General features: G+C 41.2%; 1 protein-coding gene and 1 long non-coding RNA gene across 6 annotated transcripts in view; one reads left to right on the top strand and one right to left on the bottom strand.

Annotated features, from left to right (window-relative positions):
• Window positions 1-23,905, bottom strand: part of KCNQ1 (potassium voltage-gated channel subfamily Q member 1) — a 583,123-nt gene that overhangs the window by 203,374 nt on the left and 355,844 nt on the right. The gene's annotated exons all lie outside the window — the stretch shown is intronic.
• LOC109280511 (uncharacterized) lies at window positions 4,037-11,283 on the top strand. 2 transcript variants are annotated; one of them, XR_002086855.2, is made up of 4 exons: window positions 4,037-4,404; window positions 4,870-4,962; window positions 9,625-9,738; window positions 11,101-11,283. It is a non-coding gene; the product is annotated as an uncharacterized LOC109280511 (long non-coding RNA). The 2 variants fall into 2 exon arrangements; XR_002086857.2 differs by lacking the exon at window positions 4,037-4,404 and adding an exon at window positions 4,561-4,683.

Below are 23,905 nucleotides of genomic sequence, written 5' to 3'. Positions count from 1 at the left end.
ATTTGGCCGGAATCACAGACAGTGATTCAATTCGTTGATTTGGATCACTGTCCCTGATTTGATTCAGCCAAATCCAAATCTAAAGCTTCAATGTTGATTCAGAGGATCAGGGATTCAGCCATAGACACGGCTTTAAATGTTTTTTCTACATACCTCAAGGTACCAGCACGGCTCGTGAATGCTGTGATCGTGGGGTGGATGGAGCATCCCGCAGAAGCACAGGGCCCCCCCCACCACGTGCTTGGCGGTGAACCCGGGAGTACTTCCAGTCCACTTCTGGGTCCCCCGGGGAACACACTGGGCCCCCCCTGGCTCAGCAATTGGTCACAGGGGGACCCTGGGTGCCCCCCCCCAGACCAACGAGGCACCAGTTGCCAAGCTGGGGGTGGGGCATGGGGGAGCCCCCCTGGGCGCTCCCTGGCCGACCCAGAAGTGGACCAGAAGTGCTTCTGGTCCAGTTCCGGGTCTGCTGCCAAGCATGCTGGGGACCCTCCTCCCCCTGCGTTTCTGTGGGACACTGCATGCACCCCAACATTCACAAGCCACCTGTAACCTAGAGGTATGTAGAAAAAACATTTAAAGCTGTGTCTATGTCTAAATCTTCAAATCTTTCTGAAACCCTAAAAATCAATTTGGAGAGATTTGATTTGATTTGGAAAGATTAAAGGGTTTCATAGTTTCATAGTAGTTAGGGGTCAGAAGGGACCTAAATAGATCATATAGTTTGACCCCCTGGCACTGGCCGGAGCACACGCTGGGATCACACGACCGCAGATAGGTGTTCATACAAACTCTTTTTGAATTTACCCAAGGAAGGAGCAAGGACCATTTCCCTAGGAAGTTGGTTCCAGATCCTAGCCACCCTAACAGTGAAATAGTGCCTCCTAATCTCTAACCTGAACCTATTCTCCAGCAGTTTCTGGCCATTGTTCCTCATCACCCCAGGTGCTGCTGGGGGGAATAGGACCCTTCCTATTTGCTGCTGATCTCCTTTACCAATTTTGTAGGCAGCCACCAAATCCCCCCTCAGCCTTCATTTGCTGAGGCTGAACAGGTTCAGGTCCCTCAGCCTCTCCTCGTAGGGCCTGCCCTGTTGCCCTCCAACCAAGCAGGTGGCCCTCCTCTGAAGCCTCTCAAGGCAGGCCACATCCTTCTTAAAGTGCGTGCATCCTTCTTAAACTTCTCTGATTCAATTCGGATTCAGAGATTTGGCCACTGAATCAGACCGAATCTCCGCTGAATCAAATCATGGACCAAAGCTTCACATAGCCCTATTATTTATACTCCACTGAAACTGCTCTCAAAAGGTCCCAATTACTTTTTCCTTGTCAAATATCACACTGGTATGCCCTCCTTTTCATCCTCCTCGATGATCCTGCCTTCGACAAGTTTGACTCCATTTTTGAGTCTCCTTGGCTTTCATTACTGTCCTTTCCTGTTTCTCCTGTAGCCTCTCTACCCGACTGCTTCTTCAGCACATCTTTTGGTGGATCCAATTCATCCCCTACTATAGTTTTCTATGGTGATCCTTCAGGGTTCTTACCTTGTTCCCCATCTCTTCATCCGTACTTTGTTTCATGGCAAATCCACCGACAAACAATAATTCAAATGTCTTTCCTAAGCTAACAACTCACAAGTCTCTCTCTCTTCCAGAATTGTCTTCCTCAGTCTTAACAAAAAACTTGGCATTTCTATTCAACAGGTCCTTGGCTTTCTCTGCCAAGGTGAAACACCTTCAGAAGATTCAGACACAGAGGTGGCAGTTGCTCCTTCCCAGCACACCTTTTTATTTTGTTTTGCTTTCCTCCTCTGTATCACTTAATTAGTTACGGAGATCATTTACCAAGGTTTACATAATGTCATTGTTGTTTGTTACATAAGTAATTATCAGTGACTAACCTCTTCCACAAGTTGAAAAGTACATTATTTTCTGATAGGAGTGAATTGTAACTTTTTAAATATTATAATTATCTAAGTTTCATGTAATATAGATTTACAAACTGCATGAGAAAGTGGCATCTGTCCTGGTATACATCAGATCATCCTAATTATACTGCAGACTTGTTTATGAGTAATGCATGCATCTTAAATCCTATTTCCAGGCCCATGAAATATCTTTGTAGTGAGACTATAGGAACAGACATTAGTATCCTGTGATAATATGCTGATGCAATTTCATTGCTAATATCCTTTTGCCTCAAAGTTACTACATGGGCCAGGATGTCACCCAGTCACACTGTAAATGGCAGCTGTTACAAACTAGTTGAGTTTGGTGGTTGTCTAGGCAAAAAGAAACATTAGGTCACAATCCTGGATAGAAAGAAAAAACACATCACAACAGTGGCTGCTAACTGGCAACCCTGTTGTCTGTCTCCAGGACCAAGAACTGGATGATGTTTTTAGGTCACCCTAGATCTGTGCTTCCCAACCTTTTTTATACTGTGGACTGACACAGAAGTGGGACAGGGGGAATGGAGCCAACTGCCTCCCTCCTGGGGCTGCCCTGCTGCCCAGCTTTAACCCCGCACATGACTGCCAGCAGTGGAAGCTGCTTGCCCAGGCAGGCAGACAGGGGTCTGAACAGGGGGCTCATGCCACAAACCGGCAGCCAATCCTTTGTGGCCTGGTACCACAGCCTGGTGGTTGGGAACCTCTGCCCTAGATGTTTGTTGGCAAGTAAGACAATATAAGCATATGTTATACTGCTGCTTTATTTGGGTAGCAAGAGCCAGCATGAGGCTTTATAGATTAGTGGCACTGCACTCCAAGTAGGGTTTAATGGGAGGGGTGAACTATGTGCCCTGTGAGCAAGCAGAGAACATCAGCTTCCAACACCTCTTAAGAACTCTTGGGACCAGATTTTTTTTTATTTTTTTTTTAATTTTGGCGCACAGAGATGCAGAAAAGTACCTAGCTGCAAATGCATTTTCGCATATTTTACTAGGTGCCTATCTATCTTGTGAATGCCTGTATGTTTTTACAAAAAAATAGTCCTAAGATTCATACAGAAAACTTTAAATAACCTCAAACTAAAACCAGAAACAAATTCATTTTTTAGTTTAGAAAAAGGTTAAATAACATTTTCCCCCTGTTTTTAAGCCAACACTTAAAGCACAAGCACTAAAACGCCACAAGAAAAGCTGTTCTCCCAGAACTTCTAGTATGTCAGAGGCAGAAAGGACCAAGACACTCACGTGAAACCCTGTTCCCACAACATTTTTGAACCCAAGTTTGTACACTCATAAGTCTGGATGATTCTAAAAAGACTCCATATGATACGGTGTTTACCTCTAGCATTCAGGCTAAGTACAGGCAGTCAAAAAGCCCGAGGCTAAATCAGTTCACTCTTTGCAGGTTAGTCTAAACTGAAGAGATTAAACTCAGAAGCAAGTGAACAGACATTCATTTTTGATTCAAGAAACGCAGCCACATGCCTGCAGTAGCTCAAGCCAGAAGCTGGGAGGCACAAGAGCGTGCCTCCGAGCTTGCCAGTCACTCGCAAAGGGAAGGGACTGAAGCTCCAAGGCTTTTTCTCACTCCCTGCTTGAGGGGAGGGGGTGTGGCCACACCCCCTGTTCTCCGCTCAAGAAGGGTGCGGGGGCAACACCCTGGGACTGCCCCCTCCCCCCCTGCAAACCCTGGCTGGGGTCCAGAACCATGGAGGGGTTTTAACCCCCCCTTTGCCATCTCAGTGCACTGGCCCCGGCCCCGGCCCCGGGCATGACCACATCCCCTGCTCTCAGCTGTGTGCATGTGCTCTGGTAGATTTGATGCTGCTGAGGGGCTGGAGCCTTTGCAATGTGCCTGTCCCTGTAAAGTAGGGGAAGGCTGCCATCTAATAACTTCAGGTAACCTGTCTGCACTTTACCAGCTATACTCTATCACCAGGTCAATATTCCCCCTTCCCCCCACCTACCTGTCTCACACCCACTGTCTCCCATTTCCTCTGACCCTCACTGCCACACATTTACATTTTCACAGACCTGCATTTTGCATATTGGCTTCTATTTTACCCAGGACAGCACACAAACACCAGCAGACTCTACGCCTGAAAAGGGGGATTTGTGCCCGAAAGCTTGCAAAGAACAAATTTTCAAACTATTCAGTTGGTCTCATAAAAGATATCACAACTACCCAAAGAACCAAAGCTGCTTCTCACACTCTGCCTCTGTGGGCGGACACAAGGCACTGGGATCTGACTGTTTGATGCCAGTTCAAGTGACAGTGGAGACAGAGAGCTGAGACAGAACAGGAAAGAGGAAACCTGCTGCAAAAGAGATGAATGAGGGCAGAGAAAAGACAAAGTAACACTGGAGAAGAGAATACCTTTGAGGAGGAGAATATTTAAAGGGAAAACCTTTGGCTGGATAAAACAAAAGATATAGTGAACTATTTTCTCTGAATGTGAGTAATGAATCTAATTTGCTACTGTAGCTAGCGGGAAAGTTCAGGGTTTGCCACTCGAGTGGAGAGCTCGGTTTCCTACTCCCACCCCCTTGTGAGCCAGTCCTCATGGCTCTGGCTAGGGAACAGAGGGGCAGGGCCAGTCTTGCTCTGCTTGAGCAGACAGCCCAGCCCAGCCTGAGGTTGCAAAGTGACCTGGGATGTTGGGAGTTTGTGACTCAACTTGAACCAGGGAGGGGTCTGGGACAGAACTTTCATAAACCAGTTTGATCCAAATCAGTTAAGGCTGATACTACATTCAACTAGGTTTATTTTAAATCAGTACCAGCCATTTAGAAACTGGTTTATATGCACTGAGTTTCTGTTCTGTTACAGGTTTAAACCAGTTTCTAATCACTTAACCCAGTTTATGTGTAAGTTCTGTCCCTAGTCTCACTGTTTGATATTCACTTCCTTTAATTGCAGGGCTTAAATCAAAACAGTCTCTTGAATAGAGGATCAGTAAACTTCACGATAAGTTTACATACAGCAACAGGTCTCTCTGCACCTGATCTGAAGGTATGTCTTTGTTCTGCTTTGAGTGCAAATTCAAGCACAGCTGAGCTTTCTTTCTTTTCTTATTGCAACTTTCAACATTGTCCTCTTCTAAGAAGATGTGTGTGTGCATGTGTACGCACTTAGAGATAAATTAGCAGAGTATTAAGGAATGTATGTGTGCACTTACAGATAAATTAGCAGAGTAAAGATAGGCAAAATATATGTTTGGTTACATAATTAAGCCGTCAAGTTGCCTGTGTTTCTAGGTAAGTTTATTTTACTTTTTGAAAGGGAAAGAAATTCTTGAAGTGTTCTGTTCCTCACAGGAGACTTTTGAACTGCTATCTTCCTAAACAAAGATTAACACAGAGCCTTAGGAGGATAATATGCACGCAGTAAGGTCCAAGAAAGCACTTAAGTACATGCATAAATACTTTCCTGAATTTGGGACCAAGTAGATGATCTTGTGATGCATATGTTGAAAAAGAATTGGAGTGGAATAAAACAATAAATTCAGTCTAAGATAGACAGCATTGAAGTATGCACTAGTAAGTATTCCAGGCAATGAATGCCAAAGCTGAAGCCAGCTCTTTAGAGTACAAAGAACTGTTTTAAGAGCTATATTGCTTTTTTTTTCCATATCTAGGACATCTGACATTGGGATACAGTTAGCAGTTTATGTAATCAGTTATCAATTCCTTTGTCAAAAGCCAATATTTTGCTTTACATTTACATTGCTACCTTGTTGGCCACTAAGGGTCTGATAAGTTCTGACCCATTGTATTACAGTTTAAATCAAATGTATGGATATGCTTTAATATTTTTTGTCATAATAGCTTTTTACAGTATAAAATGGGTGGAACAAAATGGTTTACAGCAAATATATGTGCCGATTCTTTTCAACACAATGCTGCATAGATTATTCAATAAATGTGGAATTTAACTTCATTTGATGTAAATGCACACACCACAAAAGCATATTCATATTTTGCTGTGTACAGACTCCTAGCAGCTTTAACTAGCGATCAGAATGGTTTCCTTTATGGGCATACCCTTCCTGGGTTATTGTAGGCCTCTTTTACTGAGCTGCTGTTTCCTTGCTTGTTCATTTTAAGTGTGCTGAAATATTTGCTTTGAAATGCATTAAAGAAATGCATTAGGGTTGTTGGTTGTAGCCGTGTTTGTCTAAGGACATAGGCAGACAAGGTTCTTCGGGTAAATGTGGTGCATGACATTTTGAAAATGAGGACAAAACTTTTGATGCAGTATTTTAAACTTTTAACATTTGTTAAATGTTTAAGTCCACCAAGTATTACACCAATTTGAGACAGCATTTCAGTCCAAGGATAACATCTACTGTGTTATATCCTCAGTTACTAGAAAAGTCTTAAAGTAAGATATGGAGAATATGAAAAGATTAAACAATTTCACTGATTTAAAAAGAGGAAGGATTTACCTCATATCACCTGATCCACTCTAGCATTTGTTTGTCTGCTGCATCTTGTAGTAAGAGGAAGCTAAACTGGAGAGTTTAACCCTGAATAAAACAATTGCTAGGTTATCATGGCTTAACTTCAACTTACTGAGGAAGAAAGTAGACAGATGAGCTAGTCATGTTAAATCAACCTGATGTGCAGTAAGTCTCCCTCTTTCCCCCCTTTTTATTAACTTTATTAATAACTTCAATTTATCAAAAAAACAGATTTGACAAATAAAGTTACATCCAATCCCCTAAATAATAAAGAAAGATATCTATCGTCCATCAACAGTGCCACCTTAACTCAAGTCAAAGTCCACAGCAGTCTTCTGTTCTTTTCTCTCTCTGCCTTTCAGTCTTGGACAGTCCCTTTATATTTCTGTCATGTGTTAAGGTTTTATGCTTCTTCAACTCTGTAAAATCATTCACCCCTCTTTCCCCTAGAACTCTTCATAATACAAATCTCAGTATCTTCTACTCATCTCTGTTTTTAAATTTAAAATTTACTCCAAATTTTTTCTCAAGTGTTAGCTCATAGAGCTACACAAAGCTCTTGGGTCAGAGGCAATATCTTTTATTAAACCAACTAAATAGTAGAAAAACAATTCCTTTCTTTGCAAGCTTTTGGGCACGTACACCCTTCATCAGGCTGAGGAGAATCTGAAAATTGTAAAAGTCTTCCTAGGTAGAAAATAAACTCCATTCTGCACAGGGGAAGTAGAGGCTGCAAGTGTATTCCCCTGGGAATCTTGCACTTTCCTTCAATATTCAAAAAAGTTTCTCAAATGTTCTGGTTTAGAGGCAGGAGATGATTTTTTTTTTTTTTTGTTAAAGCAAATTCCAAAAAATTCCACCAAATTTACAGTAAGTACTGTATCTTTTTTTTTACTTCTTCCAGGCAAAACACTGATTTGATAGGACAACCTTTCCATTACTAAAACTTTCCAAATTTTTCAAAGCCATTCAGTGATTTTAGGGGTGTCACTTCTCTCCAAGGATTTTGCAATTGTAATTCTTGCAGCCACTAGAAAATGAGCGATCAATTCCTTATGACTTTCATGTTGCAGAGCTCTCAGGAAGGTTCAATAGGAACACTAAGGGGTTATCTGATAGTTGGCATCCTGTAATTTCCCTTGCCATGTCTCCAAACTTATTCCAGAACAGTTTAATTCTGGGCCATGTCTACCATGTGGTAGAATCCTCCCAACTGACCACACTGTCTCCAACATTTTCCTGTTGCTGTACCATAATTCCTATCCCACTTTTAACTAGGCAAAATTGTCTATACTGTAAGATTCAGTACTGAGGTATAATCATTATTCATCTTGCCTTTGTACCACAAACCCCTCTATCCAAGAAGGTCACTGGCAGTGACAATCCAACTCAAGATATCTTTGGAGCCAAAAGCATAAGCCTCTACTCTGAACAACCACTGTCTGGTTCAAGTCTGGAGCCAAGTAGTAAAAATTGGTCATTCAATTAGGAAAGGGGGATAGATCCATGCTGTGTAAGCATGGGTTACATCTGCATTACAGTATATGTATTTATATGCTGGGCTGGGAGGAAAACCTCGTATGAACTATCTGTGGTGGTCTCTTCTTTAATGCTTTTATGCAATTTTCCAAATGTTCTCCTCTCAACATCACCAGCCCATCATCAGTGAATTATACTATTGAAATAAAAAAGAACAAGCTCTCTTCTCTCAAGACTTTACAAGTTACAGTGGTAATAAAATTTTGGGAAAAAGTGATCTGATTTCTGAGATAAAATGTGTTTAAGGAAGACTAAATAGTTCTTGGAACTATATCTGTCTTTAGAAGAGATATGCAGGGTCTGACATGGTGTTAGTTGCATATTAATTTTAAAACTGGAAATAATAAAGCTGGTGTTGCCAAGGTGGAAAAAATATACTTTAAGATGTTTCAATTGTATCATAAACTTTCAGCCAGAAAAAGAGACTGATGGAATTTTGAAAGCATTTTTTTGTTTTTCTGTACACCCTGAAGGAAATGCACGATCACTTCTTCTAATCAGCTCTTGGAGCAGAACAGAAAGGCAGGAAAAATCACAACAACAACATATTCTAGAATGATTTTTTTTCTCATCTTCATACATTCAGTGGAGAAAACTCCTCTTCTATTTAGATAAGCTGTTTCCTGCCCTACTGAGAGAAATCTTGGCCTTTTAAAGTTAATAAGAGTTTTACTAATAACTTTAATGAGGTAGAATTTTGCCCATTATCTTCAGGTACCCAGGTAACTGGTAGTGACAATCCAGAGGTTGTCACTAAAATATATATATATAGATATAGATATATATCTATATATATAGATATATGATTTTAGAAAATACTCAAAACATGATGAACATAATTTTAGGAGTGCAGTGGGGGGAATGAACATAAGCCTCAGTAGTGGTAAGAATCCTGACTCTTTGGTACTTTGCTAACATTTCTACAACATTTATGTTCAAGTCTCCTCTTGCAATTGTTTATATCCTCGAATGCTTTGCTAATAGAACAGATGACTTCCTCTGTTCTCTGATATAATAAGAAATCCAATAGGGAAACTGATTGTTGAGTTAAAAATGTATAATCCAGGGGTGTCAAACACACCATGCTCCTAAAGGAGCTGAGAAAGTGGGGACAGGGTGAACAGGGGCTGCCGCCAACATCCAGGGTACGGAGTCCTGATAGGGAAGGGCATCAGTGGCAAGGGAGGAGCAACAGCTTCGTTAACCCCTGGCTCCCTGATGCCATTTACGCCACTGCCACTACTCATCCCACCACTGGAGATGGGTGTGGATCTGGCCTGAGAGACCCAGTGGTCTGGATCTGGTGTTGCAGGTGCCAAACTATTTTGATACCCCTGTTGTTATTCATGCCAGACTAACAGATTAGCTGTGCATGAGAATATTTTCCTTTCCTGTCTATACTGTTTAAGCTTCCTTCTGACAAATCACATGGAAAGAAGGATGATACTTGAAAAATAACCAGTAGAAAAAAAGAACATAGATGGGCGCACCTGAACTTTCATATCCTATCTTATATGGCCAAATTGCCTCTAAAGGCAAGGGAATTAAATTGTGAAGCAAGACACACATAAAATTGCCTTGTTTAGTGTATGAGCCAGTGTCAACTGGTAGACCTGTGGACCACCCCTGTTTATAAAGATACTTGAAAAACTGAACATTTTTTTTCTTTTAAGAGCCAAAAAAGGAAAGGGGTGGCTACTACAGGGAGAAAGCGCTGTCCTGTGGTTACAGCCAGAGACTAGAGGTGAAGAGCCACAGGTTCTAAACTCTGCCAGGAAAAATTTCAGGTGAGTTTTAGATATACAGAATTTGTAATCTATCCTTTTCTGCCAAATCTCCCTCATTTGAACAGAAGGCAAGGCAGGGTGACACCTTAGGCTACGTACAGATGTTCAAAAAGTCCCTGGCAGAAGTGCTCTATCACACTTTATTTAAATCCCTAAAAGTTACAGTGGGAGCGAATGGAACAAACATTCGCCCTTGGGGGGGGGGGGGGGGGCAGCAGTAACTGCCTGCACTAGCTGAGGCCAGCAGCTGAGGGTGCTCCTGCACACCTCCCCACCTCCCAGGAGGGAGATTTGCCCCTCTCCCTTGCCCTGCCCCCACCCCCACCCTGCAAGCTGGGGTCCCCATCACAGCTTGCTGGCTGGGATCTTGTGGGGGGGGGGGGTGGCAGATTGTGACGGGTCTGTACCGCAGGGGTCTCCCTTCCCTCTGACCTCAGTTCCAGCAGGGTGAAAAGCTGAGCTGGGCAGCCTCGCACTGTAGCTCCTGGCTGCAGCTGTCAAGGGTCTTGGTGGGGACCAGGCCAGGTCCACATGGCAGAGAGGCTCTGTTCCTCCCCCTCACAACTTGGCTGTGCAGGGAGGAGACAGAGTCTTTTCTGTCTCCTTTCTGTGACAGCCTGGGGGCAGGGCTGGGCCAGTGCTCACCCAGAGCAGAGCACTGGCCAAGGCTAGCAAGCCACTCAGCAAGGGGCCCCTGGGATGCCAGGGGAATGTGACCTAACTTGACTTGCAATGGATGTGACAGACATTTGATAAAGTGCTCTAGCTAAAGCTTTATCCATCACTCATCCAATGCTTTAGTCTGATACCACATCCAGCAAGAAGTAGGATCCATCATTTTTAAAGCGCTTTATGTGCCATGAATATCTGTTCTGTTACTGCTTTGAAGCACTTTCTGATAAGTGTAACATCTGTGCTTAGCCTTTGAGACTAACTAGTTGAGAAATGTATCACCTTTCATAGGCAACAGCTTGCTTTGTCAGATACTATGAAAAGAACAGTGAATTTCTAAAGATCATAGGGCTCAAAAGGGACCTCAGTGGTCATTTAATCCAGCCCACTGCACAGATGCAGGATTTGCTATTCTTGAACCATCACAGACAGATGCCCATCCAGCCTCTTTTTGAAAGCCAGCAATGAGAGAGATTCCACAACATCCTTAGGCAGGTTGTCTAATAGATTTCAAATCCATTTGGAAAAAAAAAAACAGCTAAGAAAGCAGTTGCATATAAAACAACTATTTTACCTTCTTTACTGAAGTCACTTTTCATATTTTATTTTAGTGACTGATACTTTGTAGTTAAAGTAGTTATTTTACCCTCTCATAGGATCTTAATTTAATGGATTTTTTTCTTTAAACAGTGTTCCCACACAAGTACTAAATACAATGTTTTGAAGATCCTGCTTTTATCAAAATTGGATCATCTTCAGCAGGAGCATATCCTTACTACGATCACTAATGTGAAAGGGAAGAAGAGCTGCAGTCTCAGTTCATTACCCCAAAGCTGAATTGACTTATGCACAGTGGACATTGAATATACTGTTCAGGCAAGTATTTTAGTTATGTAGATATTCCTGCAGAATGTACTGTATTTGCTTTTCTCAAACACATGTAGCTAGCAGATTTCTCATTAAATTCACTTATGATCAGTTTAAGCAACCCATATTCAGCAGAGGTAATCTGAATGAGTGATTTGACAGAACATAACATTTTCACAAGTGCACAAGCAGAAGAGCATAACCTTGCTATAAGACCCTTGTCCAATTCTTTAACAGGCTACAAAAAGGATATTATGCATGCCACTGGACTACATAACTTTTCTGCTACTAAAGGTATAAAATATCACAACACCAGAAAGCACTATGGATTTCTTACTGCCAACATTAGCTTGAACAAAGGATTTGTGTGAAAGATCTTCCTTTAAAGCCTCATTGCTAAGAGTAAAACATTCATGCCATGCATACAGGAGATTTTCACAGTATTGAGTTAACTTTTAGGTCACTAGACAAGGCTATACTTTTGACAACTGTGGTGTTGCCAAACCTAAGTATTCAAATAGGATAAATCAGCTTCCATCTTGCCAGTTACAAATGTGGGGCCCTTAACATTTCTGAATGATTTGTTGGGTTTTTTAATTCGTTTTCTGGTGTTTAAGCCTTGAGAGTGCACCCTGAACATACTTTCAAGATTTCCTCCATGATTATTTTTACATGAAAGATGAAATTCTTACATAAATCACTTTGAACCTAGAAGCTGAAGCTTTAGTTAAACAAATAAACAAACAAAAAAACCCCCTTAATCATCAAGTGTTGTGAGACCTATGATGAAGTGGGAACTCAGAAGTGGGAAACACAAAGCCCTGCATTGCATGGCTGGGGTTGGGTAGGTGAACGAGGGCACCAGCATTCTTTCCAATTCTAATTCCTTCCCTGCCACTCAGTGTAACCAGGAAGAAACAAGGCAAGACAACTCCATTGGTCTGGAAAACTCCAGCTACTTTACAGGCCTAATGGCTCCAAAGTAATACCATCTGCTAGTTAGCATACATGGTCTCCTGTGGTTTTCAGTCCTCTGTGCCTGGTGTTACATTAATTCCTTCACAAAATTCTCACCAGGTACCAAACACAGTCCACAAGAGCACCTTAGGCCAACTGGCACTAGGCCAGCAGGTAGATTTTCTCCTTTAAAATCTGGGTTTCAATATTAAGGGCAGGATTTTGCCAACTCATGATGTCACACATTTCTCACAAACCAGGACTTAGGCAGCTGTAGAACAAAGCCTTGACACATCCTGGCCATGGGGACCCTGGGATTGGGGAGAGGTTTCTCAATCCCAGGGTGGGCCCCTGGAGTGCCAGGACCTTAAAAAACCCTCATGTGCAGCCCAGCTGCACATGAGGTTTTTTGACCTCCCAATACAAGCAGGTTTGGGACTAACCCCAGTACAATCCCAGGGCTGAGACCAATAATCAGATGATCGTCAATCTGAGTCCTGGGACCCACTGAAGTCTCGAACTGACCCTAGTGTGTTCCCAGAGTTGGAACCAGCCATCATGGCCCTGGGCTCCCCCTGCACTGGCGAGTAGTAATGGACTGATTGGGATCTGCTCCCTGATCCCAAAAAAGCACATGTCCTGCCCTGCGTGTGGCATGTCAAGAGATGCAATTGTTTGGATTGGGGATCATGCCATGAAATGAACGTGTGCCCAGGGCCTAAGAGCCAGAGACAAAACTCTGATAATTTAACCAATAAGATTGTAATCCTGCAAACCCGCAATGCTTAGCTTTAAGCATACATATAGCTTCATTGGCTGCAATGGGGCAACATCTCATGTAAGGAAAGTTAGGCAGCTGCATAAGGTTGGTGTCTATACTTTTTCACTTTCTCAGAGGAGAAACAAACAGCTTATTATGGCACTGCTTTAGAAAAAAATAGTGTTAGTATTATTAATAACTAAATGCTGGGCAAAATTCCTAAAGTTTGTACAACATGGTATCAACTGGAAGGGCACCATATGATCACTGAGCTTCATTCTGCAAAGCGTTTCTCAATTTTTTTGAAAAACCCAAACTCACCAAACCCAGATTATTGTCACTGTTTAAAGTGTCCACGGTTACAAGAGTCAGCCTATTGCAATTTACATTGCTCAGAGCCAATGCTAAGAAAACTCTGTACTCAATCAAGGCAGCATCATGAACTACCATACTTCTTTCTGGAGATTTGAGACTCGACAAAAAAACAGCCAAAACCTCAAATCAAAATTCCCTGGGTTTCTTAAAATGAACCAAACCCACCCAGCCGTTGCCCTTAAAGACATTCATCTGCCTGTTGCAGAGACAGAAAGACATAAAATAAATTGCTACAATTTAACACCTTCTACTTTTTGGAAATTACAAGTATGAATCCAAATTTCATAGATGAATTTTTAAGACTAAAACCAAAGATCCCTGAAAAGTGGCAACCTTGGATTCCAATCACAATTTAAGTGATTTGATCTCATTCTTAAACAATTTGCAGGATGTCATCCTGTTCACCAAATGTTAATTTTTAATCCATGAAAACCAAGTTTCCATTTGAACAGCAGGGTGCTGCTGACAACTGATCAGAATTCCTGCAGTATTTTTGTCCACTCATCTTACAGCAAATAATATGTTCTATTTTATTCTAACTCACACATTATTCACAGCAGAGTTTTGGGGAAGAGTCATCCTTCAGAGAAGTGTGTACAATGAAGTGAACTGAAGAAAATACTGGTTCTCTCCTGCTAAGTTTCAATGTTATAAACAGCTACTGGTGTATTGGTATGTCAAGCTTTTGCACTGCAAAAGGTGAGAAGACAAAATCCTGGTTTGGCTTGACCTAATTTGGGGGTTTCTTGTGAATTTAGTGGCATACTAAGGCCTTTACTGGGCAGCAATCATTGAACATATTAGAAAACAGAAGCTAAGGATTAACCTCTCATTAAAACTACTGTTGACCTTATGGGAGTGATTATTTATTAGTCAATGAAAATCTTGGCATAACCTCACAGCTCATATAGCTATTCAGGTTTATTAGCAAACCAAAAAAAAAAAATCACCAAGAGTTAAGGTTATTAAATCACTCAGTACTTTAATGTTGTTTGTGTTACCCTGTAAAGCATCATGTTATCCAGGAGGCAATTAACATTTAAAAGTATATTAAATTTATTAATCTAATTATTACTGGTCATTGATTTGGTGACCATATTAAAAAAAAAGACTGAACAAGCTATCTTTGTTTTGTCAGAAGAGCAGGAAATTTTGTTTAGAACACACAGAGTTAAAAAGTAACGACTTGGTTTTATTCAGATGCTTGTGGAGCACCACATTTAAATCTGAGAGAGATTATGAGAAAATTTGCTGCAGGCTGTCCGACCTCATTAAGTTAATGGAACTGGTAAATTGGCTCATTTCCAGTACATTGTAGAAAGAAAAGTGTTTTCAGCTAAAGAGTGAAGGGGATCCAGTTTCGCTTTGGCAGCTCAAGGAGATTATTAGCTATAAATAATAGCTGCAGTGAAATGACTTATATGGCACTGCTTGATTAAAATAAATGAGAGGGAGACACAAAATCCTGAAGTTTTAAAATAAATTATACAGTCTCCTTGTTGAACTTAATCTAGAAAAAGCTATTTGTATACATTTCTGTTAAAGGCACTGGCAATTATATAGCTGACCTTAATGTCTTCATAAAAAGCTTTACTACAGCTAAAATCACCAACAGAGTGAAAACACTTCATTTGAAATGGACTTAAAATTCTATGGGAAAAAAAGAGAGGGAGGTTGTTAGAATATTGATTGTTCAACCCACATTGCTGATGCATCAAGACATGCAGCACAGAGGTTGATCGTCTCTCTCTGTAGTATTGCTGACACTATGTCTGGAAAACCACATACAACTATATGCCTCAACAGTGGGAAAAATGTCAGTACCAAGAAGGGATTCAGAGCACAACAATTAAAGTGTTGGATAAAATTATGAGACAACCTTTAATTTTGTTTTATACTGTACCTGTGTTTTAAACAACTCTGAAAATGAGGGAAAGGATAATTATAGTCAAGTACACAATACTGAAGATGGAAAATATCATCAAGCTGATCCCAGAGCATATAATGAACAATACCTAATATTAAAAGAAAGGAAATTTTCCATAGGCATACTCAACCTAACAGTGATATCTATGAGACTGAAAAAGCCTCCCAAAGGAAACAGTGGAAGATCCATTGGTTGAGTGATGTAATCCTAGACTAGACAAAACACTATGAAATATACTATAGAGAACTTCCTGCCTTGGCAGAGATGGACATGACAGTTTAATAGGGCTTGTCCTGCTCCAGATTCCAAGTCTACAAAATGTCTTCAAGGAACAGTGTGCTGGGTATTTTCACTCCATCATTAACTAATATGAAGAGCTTCGGGTCAATCTAACACATGGAATACTTACCAGATCCTACCCCCAAATGCTATTGAAATTGCAGACAGTGCATTGGCTCCTTTCGGAGCCAATGTGCGTTTTCAAGTTTCTTGTGTTGAGAGAACAACACATAATATTAAGGTCTTGATCCTAAATCTTGCTTCTGAGTAATCCTATCAAATGAAGGAGTTTCCACACCACCGGTGAAACTTTCAGGTTGAGATTTAACAAAATATTGAACAAAATGAGCAACATACCCACATTTCAAACACTCTCATGTTTTGTTCTTATTGAGATCTGGGTCTGGATTTGGGCTTCAGACATTCCCAGTGTTTGGGATTTGGATCTGAGTTCTTTTTTCAGGCTTACCTCTGCTTACCACTGCTTTCAAGATGGACAAGTACTCTCTTATTCTTCTGCGGTAATTTGAACATTTGTGAAAGATGCTGATTCACAGCACTGGAAAATGAGGTCCTATGTTTCATGTAGACATTGGCAAAAGTAGTTCAAGCTCTCCTCATATCATCTTTTTTGTACCTCTATCTTTTTCCAAAGAGTCATAGCTACTTAAGCAAAATGTGGGTCAGCCTCCATCTATTCAACCTGTGGTTTCTCTACTGAAGCTGCCAGCGATGGTGGCATTTCACATGAGAGAGAGAAATGCAGACCCGTCAGCTTCAAACAGGAATGATGATACTAACTCATTTCACATAGGCTGCTTCATATTGATTTGGGCCAAATGCAAACCTGTTACCTAGATCTAAAATATCACCAGTTTCCCCAGGCTTCCCGCCCCACTGGGTGTGTAAGCATTTCAGTATCTGTATGCGTCTGCCTTTGCTTTAGATTCACTGGTGACTGACTTCTGAATTCTGCCAAAAAAAGTAAACATCAGGTCCCCTGCTTATGAATGAAAGCTTTATTCTACTACAGGATTTCTGCACACAAGAGACTGCCTCCAGCAACCAGCTGAGCTAAACGTGAAAAAAGATACACCAGTGCACTAACATGCAAACACTTCCAACAGAAGGCTGGAAGAGGAATTTATCCAAGCCTGTAAGCATGCCAGTCATGTTCTGATGGTGAGGTGCCACTTTGAAGAGTTAGGCATGCTTAAATACCTGACTTAACATAGTTTTCTTTATCCCAAAGAGACTGGAAAGGTTGTAAATGATAGCAGCTGTCAAAAGAAGGATGAACCACAAAAACCTTCAAGAACAGCCTGCCTGCTACATACAGAAACATAACCATGAAGAAAAATCTGAATGTAGCTATTTGGAAACATGATTCATAAATAAAATACCAATTTATGTTGTATACAGTGAGAGCAATATGCAGGCAGAAAACTGAAAGTTTTTTATTCTCAAAAAAAAATCCACAAAGACTATCCTGAGGGTGGGGAGGAGATGTACCAAAACAGTCAGAATGGGCAAGGAAACAGGAAGGGAAAGAAAAGCACTTTTTGCTAATTACTGACAGAAAGAAGAGCTAAAAAAATTAAGCTATTCTGATGTTTATATTTGATTTCTTAAAGATTGGGGCAAGGAGGATACACAAGTCAAAAAAGTTGTATCGACTTTATGATCATTAGAACCTTTCTTTATTTTTCATACTTTGGGCAAGTTTAATCTTTACATTTCGCAGGTGCTAAGTCTAAGGAATGTCAATCTGTATTAAGGTTAGGAAGTGCTAATGATCAGTCACATGTTTGGGGTTAATACCCTCTCTAGTATGCACTGCTCAGAACGGCTGCTGCAAGGGTGGCAAGTAGGGGCATGGCAAGGGACTGCAAGTCCGCTCAATCCTGCCCCTCTCACAGGCTCTCTAGCCACAGTAAAGGCCAAGGAAGGAGAGGAGGGGAAGGTGCATCCTGCACTGCTTGGATCACCCCCTCACCTCTTTTACCTTCCAAATCACCCAGGTGCCTCTCATCAGCTTCTGGATCTCTCCTCCACCCCTCAGTCAGTGCCTCCATTCCCAGATTCCTCCTGCAACCCCAAATTGGCCCTTCCACCATAAATTGCTGCATTATAGTAGGAGTGCTGCAAGCAGATCAAGGGAAGTGATTGTTACCCTTTATTTGCCACTGGTGAGGCCACATCTGAACTACTGTGTCGTTTTGGACCCCCTACTATAGGAAGGATGTGGGCAAATTGGAGCAAGTCCAGTGGAGAGCAACAAACTTGCTTAGGGAGCAGGGACACATGACTTCTGAGGAAAGGCTGAAAGAACTGGGCTTATTTAGCAGGGAGAAGAGAAGACTAAGGAGTGATTTAATAGCAACCTTCAGCTACCTGGTGGCTGCTTACAAACAGGATATAACTAGACTGTCCTCAGTGGTGGCAGATGACAGAACAAGGAGCAGTGGTCTCAAATTGCAGCAAGGGAAGTTCAGGTTAGATATTAGAAAAAGAACTCTCTTGCTAGATGAGTAGTAAAACACTGGAGCCAGAACCGGAGAAGTTGTGGAATCTCCATCCTTGGAGATTTTTAAAACCCAGCTAAACAAAGCCCTGGCTGGGATGATCTAGTTGGGGCTGGTCTTGCTTTGAGTAGGGGGGTTGGACTAGATGACCTCCTGAGGTCCTTTCCAACTCTCATTGTCTCTGATTCCATGATTGCTGTACTGCCACCCTAATCACAGAATCAGGGTTGCAAGGTCCAGCAGGGGCTGGAGCTGGGCATGCAGGGTCAGCATGGCCTGCAGGGACCCCAGGAGCAGGCTGGGAGGGCATACCCCCCACCAGCATCTCAACCACTCTTGGGTTGATTGGGATGACAGGACTGATCCAGGAGCTGATCTGGGGCAGAAGGAGTGACTGAGGTGGCACAGGAGAGATCAGAGGGTGAAAAGAGTGCCCCACACACCTTCTCCCCCCTTCCCTCTTTCCCTCTCCAGTCCTTATCCTCTGTGGGCATATCTACACATCACCATATGGCAATGTTGCTATGGCACCATGCTTTAGTACTTTCTTTTGGTGCACTATAACCGGGGAAATGTGCCCTGCATCTCTTAAGACAAACAGAAGTCTATGCAATTTGCTTTTTATTGACTGCCTTTCTTTTGCACTGATGCCTGGTATGATACTAATACTCATAGCCCTGAAAAAATGCACAGGGACAGCAGAGGAAAAGAAACTAAAAAAAAAATGCATTTTGTTGCATTACCTAAACAAAGGACAAAATATTTTCTTTCCTCAGTGACACTCTGCTGATTTAATTGGGTATCTAAACAGATGAAAGGCGTGGTGTAAAATCTGATCTTTATCTATTTATTCTCTAACTAGATTCCATTTGTCAAAAGGCAAATGTTAGGGTTTTTTGCTTTATAGGCACAATATCATTTGGAAACTATGATTTTATAGTTAAGTCACTGCCAAAACCCACTGATTTCCAGAAGGGAAAAATTCCATTCTGGGCAACATGGAACATAAATTCAAAATCAGCAGCATGAATTAGATGCCCAGTTCCTGTTGACTTTGAGCCAGAGCTGGCTGCCTAACTACCTCTGTGTATATAACTGTTTTATAAGCAGTGCTGATAAAAACATAACAATTTTTCTCTTGTTGGAGGATTCCAGTATTCTGCAATTTGGTTTCATTGCACCTCAGAATTAAGAAATCAAATTTTTGAAACTTTAGGCAGAATGAAGAGCTGCAAATTATACATGTTTTTTCCTGTGGAGGAAAGGGGAAAGTTATTCTGACACTATACTGGGAATTGCCTGAGTTGCCCGTGTGCCTCATGCTTTCATTCTCCCATATGGCCTGGAGCTTCCCAAGGGGTCTACATCTGCTGTCAACCAGAGAGAAGACCACAGTGCATCGTAAGAGAGAGTCTGGGAGAAGTAGTAGGCATGTTAGTCTGAAATCAGGCAGAAGACAATATATTTCTACCTCAGACTAACTAAATCATAGATGCATATGCTTTCATAAGCAGCAGCTGATTTCACCAGATGCTAAGGAGGGTTGCTAAACTATACTGTGGCCAGTGAAACTGGCTTTTAGACGAGAATGACGGCAAGCGTCATCCAAACTCCACTGCTCATGAGACACCATGGGGGCTGAGGTGAATAGGGTTTGCTGTCAAATCAAGCTGTTTTCTGCTGGGGAAAATCTAAATAAAAGTTTTGCTAAAAGTCCCCAATCTGTTCCCTGTGGAAAATGTTGATGTTGTGGCACTTTATTTTCACTTTAAACTGTTGCAGTCACTTCCATCCATATTTATTTCATTCAGAATATTTTTCTTTTAAAACAGCAGTGAAAAACAGAGAAACTTAAAATAGTTATAAAAAAAATCCTGATAGTGTTTCACAGAATTAAATAACTTTTCTGGTTACTACTTGGATTTTAAACCAAAAATTAATTGTCCAATTAATGTTCAAGGCATGCAGTCTCAAACTGGTGCATATACTTCTTCACATAAAAGTGGGTATTTGAAGGGGACATTTTCTGTGTCATAAAGCAGACTCGTTTATTTTCTTGTGTTATTAATGATAAACCTTTCACTTTCTCCTAGAACTGAAAGTGTGACAGGCACTTGAAACTAAAAGGGAAATACAACAATGTAGAAAATATACTTGGACTATTTTCTTAAAGCAGGAATTATTTAAAAGAGCTCTATACACTCCAAAGAGGTACAGAAATGTATGAAAATCATGATTAATAAAATCCTTTCTAAGCAGCTAGATGTTTTGCAGCAATGCAACACCAAGGATCAAGAAAATATAACATAGTGAACGTAACGCATTGCCATTTTTACCTTTATTGCACTACAGAACATAATTTTATTCATTACAGGTATGTGTGTACACATATAAAGTGCATTGTATAAAGTATATGGGACCAAAAAGAGCTCTTTTCATTGCTCCACATCATAATGTGTTAATAAATTGGGCTTTTTGCCATCTAATAATTTCTTTACAACCAATTTATCCTTCCACAACCAATATTTTATTTATGGGTGCCTATGAATACTTTTTAAAAAAAGGCTCATCGCCTGGCTAATTAGATTTGCATTTCAACTGTTAGTCACAACCTCTATTTTCACTTTAATTCAGAAGCCCCATTACCAATATTCCTAATGCGCAAAAACTATATTTTAAGGGTGCGATCCTTCAAGGGATTTCTCATCACCTACTGGTTATGTGAAGAGGACCTTTCATGAGTTCCCACGTATGTCATTTTATTTTTGAACACTTGCACACACTCTTACAATGAACAGAAGAATTCAGTTTAAACCCAATAGTTGTTTTGTTTTTGAGAGCTTACCTCCTTACAGTACTTGCTTAGTCTCCATTGCAGCACACTACCTATTTCTCTCTCCCTGCAATTATTAACGTTGTTGTTAATTTAGTGCAATTGTTCTCAACCCAAGGCACCCCTTGTTAAAGTCAAGGCACCCCTCAGAAAATACCAGTTCTTAACTTTCCACTCATTTTTTGACTAAGGTAAAATAGTAGAGAATTTTCTCTGCTGCAAAGAACTGAGAAAAACCACAAAAGGGCAGAATGTCTTTTAACACTATGGATTCCTATTTGATACTTCCAGGTTTATCCTTTGAATAGATGTGGTACATTTTATCCTACATGCAACACATTTGCCAGGTACCCATTTATATGAAAACAAGAGTTTTACAAATATAATTCAGGGAAAATCTTTTGAATCATTTGCAAATCTAACATTGTTAATGTTACATGGCACCCCGCAGCACCCTGGTTGAGAATCAGTGGTTTAGCCCTTTTAAAATGTGCTGATCTAATTAATTTGAAGAATAAAATCTGTTTTGTATAGGAAAAGGAAAGAATGGCAGCAAAGCTGCAGACTTCCTCGCACCATAAGTCTGACTTGGAGTGACCAATATTGGGTTCAGATGAGACATTCTAAACCAAGTCAGCAGCAGACACCAAGAAATTGCCAAACAGTTTTGACTGACTCAGATAAATATTCAGAATTTGAAACCTACTCGTAGAGGCAATTCAGAAACTCTATCACCACTTGAGCCACAGATATTTTACCTTACCATACTCTTGAGATAGGCTGCACACATCACAAGTGCCTTTAAAGCCATTTGGAGTTCTCTCTATTTTACAGCAGAGTCCAACCCACCAAATTTTCTAGTCTTCTCTCCTTCTCCACACACACACTTCAACTGTCTCAGAGCATCTCTGGCGAGGGGGAAGAAGGGTTAACAGCCAAACATGATTAATGTGGGCCACATCTCTGCACCCCTGCTCAGACCACTGGTGAAAAAAAAGCCATTAGCTAAGAAACCTGGATCAAGTAGAGGCTTTGAAAGTACTTGAGGGCTTCATAGTTGCACCTGGGAGATGACTTGCCAAGGTGCTAATTGGAGACAGAGCCACTTAAGCTCCTCGTTTAGCCAAGGCAGATGCATGGCAGAACCTCCTGTCAGGAATGTGGAGGTACAGAATTGCAAAGTCAGATATAAAGGCTGTACAGTTCCTACAATCACACATTCAATTTAAAATCTCTGAGTTAAGTGTTTGTAAAAGGCCTTGAAAATGGAAAGTGCTATATATGATAAGCCCCAAGGAGAATTATTAAAACCAATGCATCCGGAAAAGAGATGAATTATGCTATTACTGATTGCACAGGTGAGTTTTCCATAGAAAAAAGAAATCTGGCCCTCAGTTCAGCTAAGTGGTTACATATGTCTAACTTGTAAGACATGCAGAAGGCAAGGCACCTTATAGACTAAGTGAATGAGAGATGCGTAAGATTTTGTGAGCCATTGCTCACTTCATCAGATGCTAAAAAGAACATAGGACCTTTCACAGCATCTACCAGCATGAGGTTTGGCTCATGAAAGATTGTGCAGCTCTGATTCAGTTAATCTAGAAGGTATAGCTCTACTTTGCCTTCTGCCTGACTTCAGACTAACATGGCTAACTCTCTCTTTTAAAGGCCTAAGTGATCTCACTGAAGTCAGCAAGTGCTACTGTGCTTCAAGTTAGGCACATGCATAACTCCCTTGCTAAATCAGAGTATTTGGGTTAGATCCACAAAGGATTCCATGTCCAAAGTTTAGATCCTTAAAGCTGTACCTTATTTGCTGAAGTTTTCTTCTGGGGAAGTCCCCTGGGCTCCAAAACATCTGTGACTAGGCATGTGCACAAACAGTCAACTTGTCATTTCACACACAGCTTGGTACCTAATCCCCTGGTGGGTCTCCCAAACTAGGCACTGCCTTACATGTCTACCCTGTGGGTAATTACCCAGGCTAAGTAGAGACAGTCAAAAAGCCCAAGGCAGAATCAATCCAATCTACCTATGTTTCTCTAAATTGCATAGATTGGATCAGGAGAAAACTGAACTCACATTCATTCTTCAGTAGTGGAGGGCATGCAGAACCATGCACTGGCAGGGCATGCTCCCGCGCACCTCCCAGCATGCTGTAGACTGCCGAGAGCAGCTAAGTGCAGGTAAATGGCTGAGCCAGCCCTGACTGGCTGTCAGGCACATGCCTCCCCCTGGTGCACTGTCATCTGTCAGGCCAGAGAGATTGAGAACAGCTCTGAAGCCCAGTGGATAGGACATAAAGTATGGGAATGGGGGCAGAGCTGATTTGGGCAGAGCTGCAAATCAGACAGAGAAGAAATCTGAATCTGGACCCCCCCTCCATTCGGATGAGTGCTTTTACCCCTCAGCCACAGAGTGTAAGGCATAGTAAGTACCATATATTTGCCATGTTTACACCCCTAAAGCAAGAAAAAGCTGACCTGGAGACTTAGGCACCTCTCTCAATGAAGGAGTTACATGGTTGTGAATCACACCTGGAGGGAAACATCTCCCTTTCACCCAGAGTTAGATACCCAACTACCTATCTTGGAGAAGCAGCGCCTGCTCCTACTAGCATTCATAAACCGAGGAAAACCAAAAAATGAGGAATGGCTCATTTTAATTCAGATTCCTCAAATGAAAAATGCCAGCTTATGTTTTGGATGAATTCAGACAAGTCTCTCTGAATTTAAAGTTTGTTAGACTGAATATTGCAGTAGTTCAGTCGGTAAGTACCCTTTCTGATGTGAATTTATTTTGTGTGTTTTATCACTGACTTGAAACCACAGATAAATGTATCTACTCTTGTCCTGGCTGTTTTGATTAAACATGCAATGTAAAAACAATCAGCACTTGTTAGCACAGCTCTAAAGTCCAAGTTTTTCAGTAGGCATTTATTGCTTTTGTACTCTTCATTCTTAAATAAGTTC

This window comes from Alligator mississippiensis, chromosome 2 (assembly GCF_030867095.1).
Source record: "Alligator mississippiensis isolate rAllMis1 chromosome 2, rAllMis1, whole genome shotgun sequence".
Taxonomy (NCBI): domain Eukaryota; kingdom Metazoa; phylum Chordata; order Crocodylia; family Alligatoridae; genus Alligator; species Alligator mississippiensis.
Note: the sequence above shows the minus strand (reverse complement) of the source record. Positions and strands in the feature narration are given on the sequence as shown.